This window comes from Triticum aestivum, chromosome 1B, assembly GCF_018294505.1.
Source record: "Triticum aestivum cultivar Chinese Spring chromosome 1B, IWGSC CS RefSeq v2.1, whole genome shotgun sequence".
Taxonomy (NCBI): Eukaryota; Viridiplantae; Streptophyta; class Magnoliopsida; order Poales; family Poaceae; genus Triticum; species Triticum aestivum.
Window position 1 is genome coordinate 675,660,572 of NC_057795.1, and position 9,982 is coordinate 675,670,553.

Below are 9,982 nucleotides of genomic sequence, written 5' to 3' on the forward strand. Positions count from 1 at the left end.
CTTTAATGAGATGCACGATTTTGCATCCGCGAGAGACATGGTTTTACTTGTGCGAGAGACACGGCCGTGCCTCTTGAAAACAAAAAAAAATGTTTTCTCTTTTTTTGTAAGATGCATGATTTTGCTTTCGCGAGAGGCACGGTTTGCATTCCGCCATGCCTCTCGGAAACTACTTTGGAAAGAAAAAAAAGGTGCTCGTGGTCTGGTCTTTTTTGTTAGTTTTCTTTGATAAAAAGTTCATAAAAATATAGCAAGATGGATCTAGTTTTGAAGATCTCGACACGAGAAATCTAACAGTTTAAGATTTGGACTCACGGTTTAAGAGATAAATCGTTTTAAATAAACGAGTCTTAGAAAAATGAAAAACTCCTAGGTCGCGACAAGTGGCGCCCATGTAGCGCGCTACTTGTCGCAATCTATGAGATGAAAGTGATCTCTGAAAAAATTACTCCTTAATTAGTGATTTCGCGGGCCAGGTCCATTACGGCCGGGCACGCGGGCTACTGGACAGCACGCCAGGACCGGCCCATTTAGCCACCTTTGCGAGTTTGGGTACCGGTCTACCAGAGCCTGGTTCAAGACAGGGTAGCTGGGCCCGCGCGTCAGTCAGACAGAAGTCCTCTCCGGTCCTCTTCCCTCAGTCCCTCCTGCCTCCTGGCCAGTTCGTCTTCCTCTAGTGCTCCCGCAGAAGTTCTAATGGCGGATTCGGCGGCGTCGCGCGCAGCCGACGAGCCGCCGGATGCAGGTCCGATTCGAGGGGAACCCTTCTCTGTCTCTCTCTCTCGCCGATTGATCGCCGTGGTTCTACTGCTAGGGTTAGCAGAGAGCAAGCAGATCGATCCACAGTTCGCTGGTGATGCTGCTGCTAGGGCTGCGTGGTTGATTAGCTAGCTCGTCTAGTTCAGAATTTATCTAATGAATTTTCGATTTTCTGTTTATGTGATGATTGATAGACAAATTGTGGAACTAATTAGACAGTGTTAGGTTTCACTGGCGCCAGGTTAGGTTATTGCTGATCTGATTCATGTAATTCCTTTGAACACCGCACTGTTGCCACCATTTGAAATCATCTCTGTCAAGATTGTTGATTGTTTCTCTGTTTCTTGTTCTCTATAAGTAGTAAATGGCGATTCCTAATTAATTTCCCCCTTTTCAGTTGTATGTTCAGTTCAATGCTGCTGTAAATGGCTTCATCAACACACGTCTAATTGCATTGCCTTCTGTTTTCCTGTATTTATCAGGGGTACCTGACCATTCTTGCAGAGTTATCCAGGTCAGCTAAACTGATAAATACTTCTTAGAAGGTCCCAGCGAAGTCTTGCTGGTGTTTATGTTCATAGTTTAAACTAGCTATTTTTCTTCACTGCAGCAGAAGCTAAAATCAGCACATAATGTGTGGATGTTTCAGGTTTTCCTTTGCAGCTCTTCTGAGATTATATTATTTCTGTTTTTCTTGGGCGAATAGCTCCCATGCGACGTAGTTGGTGTGAATTGTCTCTCATGCGACGTAGTTGGTTGTAATCGCTCTCATGCGACATCTTCGTTGGAAAAAATAGCTCCCATGCGACACTGCTGCCTAATCCAAAGACACATGTTTAAAACTCGAATCAGGTGAGCGGGACCCACAGCATGGGACCCACTAACTTATCCAACTCAGCATTGGTCAGGTGAGCGGGACCCACAGCGTGGGACCCACTAACTTATCCAGGTCAGCATTGGTACAAGAGGACACCGAGCCGTGCCCCGAGCCGTGCAGCACCCGAGCCCATCCTCCCCCCTCCCCCTCCCCGACCGTTGTTGTTCTTTTTCTCCGGCGACGACGCGCAGCAACGCCGTTCCGGGCCGCGACCTAGCAATGTCGAGCTCCGCTTCAGCCTCCCGCCGCTCATGGCCGCGCTATGGCGCAGTGCCCATGACAAGATGCCCTGCATGCCCACGTATCGCACCCCTGAAGCGGCTAGTCACAACGACCGACAAGAATGGCAACCTTGGGCGGGAATTCGTGAAATGCGAGAGCAAACCAGAGCAGGGAAAGGTGAGATTTTACTTCTCAATATGCCAATTTTGGTTTTTGTCTCCCAATTTCATATTTGCCCATTTTTCCCCATCGGATTTGGGATTTAGGGTTCATCTTTCCGATTTCAGAAATTGAAGCAATGCACCCATTTTGAGTGGCTAGATGAGTACATAGAGCGGATTCAACTGGAGGGTGCATCAGGGGAGGAGAAGTTGGGCAAGTTTGGATCGGGCGCATCTGGATCCGGGGCCCCTGGATCTGGCAATTCCATCGGGGGCGCCCGCCCTTCCATTGGTGCTACTGTGGGGGATGCAGGAGTGACGGCAGAGCTGAAGAAGCTGAACAAGCAGATGAAGAAACTCATCAAATTGCAGAAGCAGGGCAATTTGATGGGGCTCATGGCCGCACTTTTTTATGTTTGTGTAATTGGTCTCGCATTTGTTTATGTGATGATAATTAGTCGTAAGTGAATAGATTGGGCATCATTTGTAATCGGGATGATATGTACATTTGAATAAAAGTGTTGCGCTGTATGAATTAAGCATGTCCTCTCCACTCTGTTTCGGCCCCGTTTTTTATTTCTTCAGTTCGTCATCAGTTTCAGTTTCAGTGGTAGAGGGAGAAAAGAAAAAAAGGTTCGTCCACAGTTGCCCGAAAAGGCCAGGCCCATATAGAAGTTAGGCAGGGCCGAATAGAACATATCCAGGCCCATTGATAAAAGGAGTGCAAAAAAAGTGCACACGGTCATTGACATCGATATATCTTTTCGGCTTTAGATCATTTCACAAATTTTAAGTTTCCTGCAGTCACCTTTTTTGAGATAACTCATCTGATAATTATTTGAGATATTTTTATGCATAAGCTATTTGAGATAATTATTTGAGCAGTCTTTGTGAACCAAAAAAGTTGCAATTGTTTGGTTCTAGTTTATTTCAACCAAGCACCATTTCTTAATATATTTTTTTACTTGTGCTATGGTGTTTTCAAAGTTTTTACTCGTGTGTTTCAACCGAAAAAGGTTGTGCCCAAAAAAGAAGACATCTAGTGTGCCCCTAGTAGCATCTCCTTACAACATAGAGGGGCATCCCCTTACAACCAGGGGCGGATCCATACTTGGTCATGGGTGTACACCCAAATCTTTTGGCTAGACATTTTTATATATGGTGTATACTTTAATACATTCAGTGCCCAAATGACCTTTCTCGCTAATGCCATGTTTGGCAGCAAAAAATGACATAGCAAGCATGATTTAAACATCAAACAACACTTGCGCATGTCATCAGCACCAGATAATTAGCATTTTTCTTGCCCATTGTCTTCAAATGCATTGTATACCAACTGTATGATTATGTAGTACAGTACATAATCTTTATTGTCAATTTCTTGGTAACGTACATTTTAGATACCAGATCAATTGTTTTTTAGTACACATGGCCACATAAATAAAATGCAATGGAGAAACTTTAGGACCGAAAAAACATATAGATAGATAGTGGGGCATCGGGTACCCTAGTAGCATAGATAGATAAAACATATAGAGGGGCATCCCCCCACTACATATAGTTCATAAAACATGAAAGTAAAATAATTAAAACTAGATATATAAAAGACACGGGCACACACGCCCGAACCAACACAAACAGAAACTAGAGCCCCAAACTAGATAGATAGAAGACTCGCCCCTTGAACAACTCCTTGGCCCCTCCTCCTTGCCACTCCTTGGCCCCTCCTCCTTGGGCCCCTCACTCGTCATCCTCCGGCATCTGGTAGGGGAGGGTGTGCATGCCATTGGGGTGAGGGAAGATGTGGTGGAAGTTGGTGAAGATGTTGTAGGTCGTGAACGCGATAAACTCGCATCCACACCAGAACACCTGGCCGAGGAGGTGGTGAGCGTCGTAGGGGTTGGTGAAGGTGACGTGGAGGCCGATGACGAGGCCGTTGGCGTTGCCATCGTACTGCTCGTGGAGGTGGAACATGGGCGGAGTGCCCGGAGGGAGGTGGCGGTAGCCGGCTTGGAGGAAGAAGCGAGCGAACTCTCTAGGGCCCCTCCATCTAGAGATGGCCCACACCCTCAGGCTATTCTCGACGACGACTCCGGCCGGGTACTGCCTCTCCGGCACGGTGGGAGGGCGACGGTAGGTAGGGCCGTTGAACTGCATGGTGGCTCGAGTGGGATTTGGCTCGAAAAGAAGAAGGGGAGGAGGCTTGAGAGATGAGTGTGAGAGGATGAGGAAATGGTGCCCTTTTATAGCCGCGTTGCAGCTGTGGTCAATGTGTACACGGTGCCTTCTGGATCGTTTTCTCTTCTCCGTTCGCACTGGCATAAGTAATTGCGAGCATTAATTCAAAAAACGGCGGCCAGAGCATCCAAAGAGGCACGGGCAGCACAGGCGAGTTGCATCGTTTCGTGCACTTGCATCGGCGGTGACGCCGCGTGGGAAACAGGCTCGTTCATCCGCGCGTGACACTGAAAAAGGAGCTGCACCACCGACGCGTCCGTCTCGTTCAAACATGCATTTGTTAAAATAGCTTAGATGCGACGTACCTATACGCTGTGCCCCTGCCGTGCTTTACTGCGTCGATGCGTGCATGCAATGGCGGGCTAGGTGTTCACGAGCAAAGAATAGCTAGGCTGCGACGTTGCATGGCATGCATGCGACAGGGATGGCCCACATGTCATTGACCCTCTCGCATGCAGCCCATCCCCCTCTCGACGGCCGTGCGCACGCACGCCAGGCTCTGCCGGGCCCGATCCGCTCGGCCCAACGGTCACTTAGATGATCCCCCGCTCAACGTTATCTGTTCGTCAGAGAGAAAAAACGGTGGCCAATCAGATTGGAGCCCACGGATCGCCCCCACGGAATCCTTCTAGAAGGCCTATCCGACGGCCGCAGTTTGGCGTTAGGGTTAGATCGACGGTGGACGTTTGGCGCTAGGGTTACATGGGGTTTGGAGGCAGTCAATGGGGTTTTGAAAGGTTTGACCGAACATTCAAATGTGTATAACTAATTCAAAAAAAATCTAAAAAATGAAAAACCTGCGCATATAGCCTTTTTATGTTACATAGTTATGATATAAAATGATAAACTTGATCTAATGATCTTTGCTTGAAAAAACCTTCACAAATTGGACTATCTCGACTGAGGTTGCATGGAGTTCACAGGAGTGAGAAGAGGGTTTGAGGTTTTGAAAATGCAAAAAAATCAAAAACATCACCTTAGCTTCATTTTAGAGTGACTAAGGAGGATCTGAAGTTATTTTTGCATTTAAAATTTTTAAACTTGTTTTATTGCTAACTTTGTATTAAAGGGTGTTTTTTCAAAAATAAATTAAATAATATGAATACTTATTCAAAAAAAGGTGAGACTTCGTATTGATCCTATATAGGTATAATATAAGCTAAGAAAATCTTTTTTGGGTGATTTTGAGAAGGTCGAAAAAAACTTGCTTAGAAATGGGGCCGTTTTCCCTTACTTTGGAGCCTGTTTGGTCAACATTGTCCGTGACTATGAGTTGGAATTCACAAAAAGGGTTGGATTTATGAACTAAAGTGCATAGTAGTACATAAAACGATGCAACATCACAGAACAAACAAATGAACTCAAAAAATATTGAAGATAGGTTCAAATTTGAATATCGGTTCAAATTTGAATTTTATTTCAAGTCAAATCAACATCATAGCACATAAGTTATGACATGAAAGAACATAAGTTTTCACATCAAATGACAACAAACTTAAGTTTTCACATCAAATTTGAATGTTTTCGACTCTATTTCTTCTGCTTCTTTCTACCACTCGATTTCTTCTGCTTTTTTCCACCGTTTGGTTCCACGGCGCATAGTTTGTTGATGCTGATGCTCTTGCTTTTTGGCCCCCTCAACTTTTGCACCTGACCATGTCTCACTTCTTCAGTTTGCACTTCTGCAGATTGAGTAGATGGCACACATTGTTCAACTACTTCAGTTTGCAACTCAACACTTGGCAGCACAACCTCCAAACATGGCAACACAGTTGTCAAAGCAGATTCGAATGGCAGCACAACAGTTGCTTCATCTGCAACAGTTTCAGATTGCCCTAGCGTCTGCAAAACAGATTCAGTATGCATCACATCGTCCAAAACACAAACACTTAGCTCATGTTCAGCAGTAACAGTTTCAGTTAGCTCCATATCTTTGTCACCAAACATTATCTGCTTAGTGCTCTTCCTTCTATAGCCACTGAGTCTTGCTTTTTTCACTGGCCAGCATTGTTCAACAACAAGCGGTGGGGCTTTTTCTGCACGCTTCCTCCTAAAAAATAAAGCATTTGACTTGGTTAGATACTAGAACAAGTAGCAAAATCAAAAACTTGCAAAAACAGTAACATAAACATACTTTGGCCTCTGAGGAGTGTAGATGCACTTGGATGAACCAATTCTGTGCCCAAGTACCTCACACAACTTGCACCTATTTTTGTTACCTTTTGAGCCCTTTTGGGCTTATCATTCTTTTCCTTTTCCTTTTCCCCCTTCTTACTACAACCACCTTTCTCAAACCAAGCTTTGAATCTGCTCTGTTTAGGCCTCCCAGCCTTTCTTCTAGTGACAGGGGGACACAAGGTAAATTCTATTTCCACCTCAGGCCACTGAGATTGGTCAGTCAGTGCAGGAATTGGACTTGCATATGCAGCTTTGAATTTTTGTACTGAATAATACTCATGCAAATATGGGTGCATATTTAACCTGGGTTTAGATGCCAAAAAAAGTATGGAATGCTCACATGGTTTTCCAGTGTGTTGCCACTCTTGGCAAGTGCACTCATGCAACTCAGTATTTACCACATGCCTCTTGCCACTCTTTGTATCTCTAACTTCAGCACCCCACAAGGAAGATTTCTCAACAGATAGATGTGAAAGATTTCTACTCCTGTTGACCACCTGTTGTACCACTGCTGGAAGCTTGTCCCCTTCCAAAATATTAGCAATTTTTCCTCTCAACTCCCACAAACGCATGATCATGATTCTTATTTGGTCCACCATGTCATGCACAGGCAAGTCTTTCAAATGCTTCACTTTGTTGTTAAAACTTTCTGCCAAGTTGTTATTGATATGATCACATTTTATGGCAGTATTAAAACCTGATCTATACCACAACAGAGAATGGTGGGTGTTCAACCATGAAGCAAATTCATTATCACTACATGATGCCAATATCTTACCAAGGTGATAGGAATGTGTCTGTCTGGTGTAGGATCTTGCTGCTGGCCACATGCGCCCAAATTCATCTCCTCTGAATTTTTTTATCAGATTCATCCACATATGTCCAAAGCACTCCCTCTGCTCAGCATGGGGGAAAACACTTTTTACTGCATTTTCCAACCCTTTACATGCATCTGTGTGGATGGCCAAAGGAGAAACTGGCCCTATGCATCTTTTCAGTTGCATCATGAACCATATCCATGATGCCTCTGTCTCTGATTGAAACATTCCTATTGCAATTGGGAACATCCAGTTGTGTCCATCTAGAGCATTGCATGCAGCCAACTGACCATTCCACTTTCCAGTCAAAAAAGATGAGTCTATGCTCAAATATGGACGACAACCTGCTTTGAATCCATCTATGCAAGGCTTCAAACACATAAAAAACTTGCTGAATAAAACCTTGCCATCCTCTGTTACCTCTGTATCTATCTCCACTACACTCCCAGGTGACCTCTTCTCCACCTCTGCTTTAAAACTATACAACATCCTAAATGTATTTGCCCAGTCACCATACAATGATTTCATGGCCCTTTGTTTTGCTTTCCACACTGTGGTATATTGCAGCTGGATGGGGTACAACTTCTCCAAGTCAACTTTAAGCCTCTTTGCAGTAGTGTTTGGAGTCTTGGCTAAAATAGGAGTAATCTTCTCTGTAACCCAAAGCTGTGATGTCATCTTTGAAACTCTCTGTGAAGTGGTCATACATGTATGCTGGTGTGGTATTTGATTTACCCTTACTGTACTTCCATCAGGTTGTAGTCTGGCAGACAAGTACCATTTGCAAGGATTGCCACCACCATCATAACCTTTGCACCGAGCATAAAATTTCTTTCGATCAGTCCACATAGTCTTGGCATCAAACTCTTTTTTCACTGCATAGGTCCTGAAAGACATCCTAAACTCCTTCATGCTTGGCCACAACTTTCCCACCTCAATAACTGGGTTCTCTTTGTCATACAAACAAACCAGCTCATTATCATCTGCATCATCCACATCATCTGCAGCCTCTCTCATCAGGTGTTCTTCATCCTCATTTGCATTTCTAGGGCCTGTGTTACCTTCAGCTGGCAAAGAACTGTCATCCTTCTCCTTATCTTTGTCATCAACTTGAATGCCAAACATTTCGGCCATATCAATGTCAGATATTGGTGTAATGACCAAATCTGTTTTTTCATTCAACTCTACTACATTCCAGTCAACAACAATCTTCCTAGCACCATGGGTTCCCTCCTCTCCATCTGCATCAATCCCAGTATCTTCAGCTACTATAGTCGGTTCAGTCAACAATGCCAACATCTTCTTTTGTGAAACCCACTCATCATCTTCCATCTGTGCAGCCATCTTTGATGGCACATAACCAACTCTGGAATGAGTTTGCAGATCAATTAGCTCTGCATAAAATGTTACTTGTTTGCTTGCCCATCCTCCTTGCTGATCAATTTCAGCAACCATGGATTCTCCATCTTCAATTCTCACATATTCACCATTATAGTTATCGAAACGTTGCAGAGATACCTCTTGTTCTGGACCCCAAACAATACTCTCCCCAATTCTCTCCACCAAATTGCCCACGGCCTTCTCCTTCATGATCTCCAATTCCTGGGGATCAACATCTGCAAAATCGACATCCAACCTCACGGTGGTATCTCTATCAATGTCTTGGACACTGCCATCACTGAGCTTGGCTTTACAGGGAAAAAATTCCACTCTAATTGCGAATGTGGTGGCAGAACCTGAACCTCCCCTGTTTTGTCAATGGCAGGCAGCGGCGGCAGTCACTACCAAATCGAGTTCGATTCTAAATCGCCAAGAAAAGAGGGTGCCATTACCGATTTGAAGCACTGTCTCCTCGGGGCAGCCCGTCTCCTCGCTCCATCTCATCTAGCCCTCGCTCCATCTCCTATCCAATCAAGCAACAGGGGCAGCATGAGGCCACAGATTTATGGGTACCCCAGATTTATTCAAAATTCAGTGGAATGGGAGTAGTGTTTGGAAAATACTCACTCGCAATAGCCGCTGCAGGGATAGGCGCTCCACCACCGGGCCGCGGAGAAGAAACAACCCCCGGATCCAATGGAGCCCGATTCTAAATCGCCAAGAAACAGAGGGCAGCATGAGGCCACAGATCGGGGAGTGGGACTAGGGTTTCGGGCTCACCTCGCAATAGCTCTGCCGCTGCCGAGAAATGCACTCCACCACCGCGGAGAAGAAACCACTGCCGGAGAAGATGCTTACGGCGGCGCCGCTCGCCCAGTCGCCGGTCGAGTCGTGGACGGTTGACTCTTGACTACGTGGCCATAGGTGGACCCCACCAGTCAGAGCACATAACCCCCAGTGTCCTAACCAAATCTCAGCCTAACGGACAGCCAACTAGCCGCGTAAATGGTGTGTCGCATGGGAGCTATTTTTTCCAACGAAGATGTCGCATGCAAGCTATTACAGCCAACGACGTCGCATGAGAGACAGTTCACACCAACGACGTCGCATGGGAGCTATTCGCCCGTTTTTCTTCGTTTTTTTTCTGACATTCATTCCTACTTTCATAAGGACTCCTGACCCTGAAACTGTGACTCCTGTGGTGCCCCGGCACCAAAAATTATATACAGAGGTTCGCTATTTTTGTCACGCACTAACTCTAGCATGAGAGCTTAGTTACTTCAGTCTGAATATTTTGTAATTTGTTAATCTAGTGGGCTAAGCATTTAGTTCCTTTGTCTTTCTGTCAC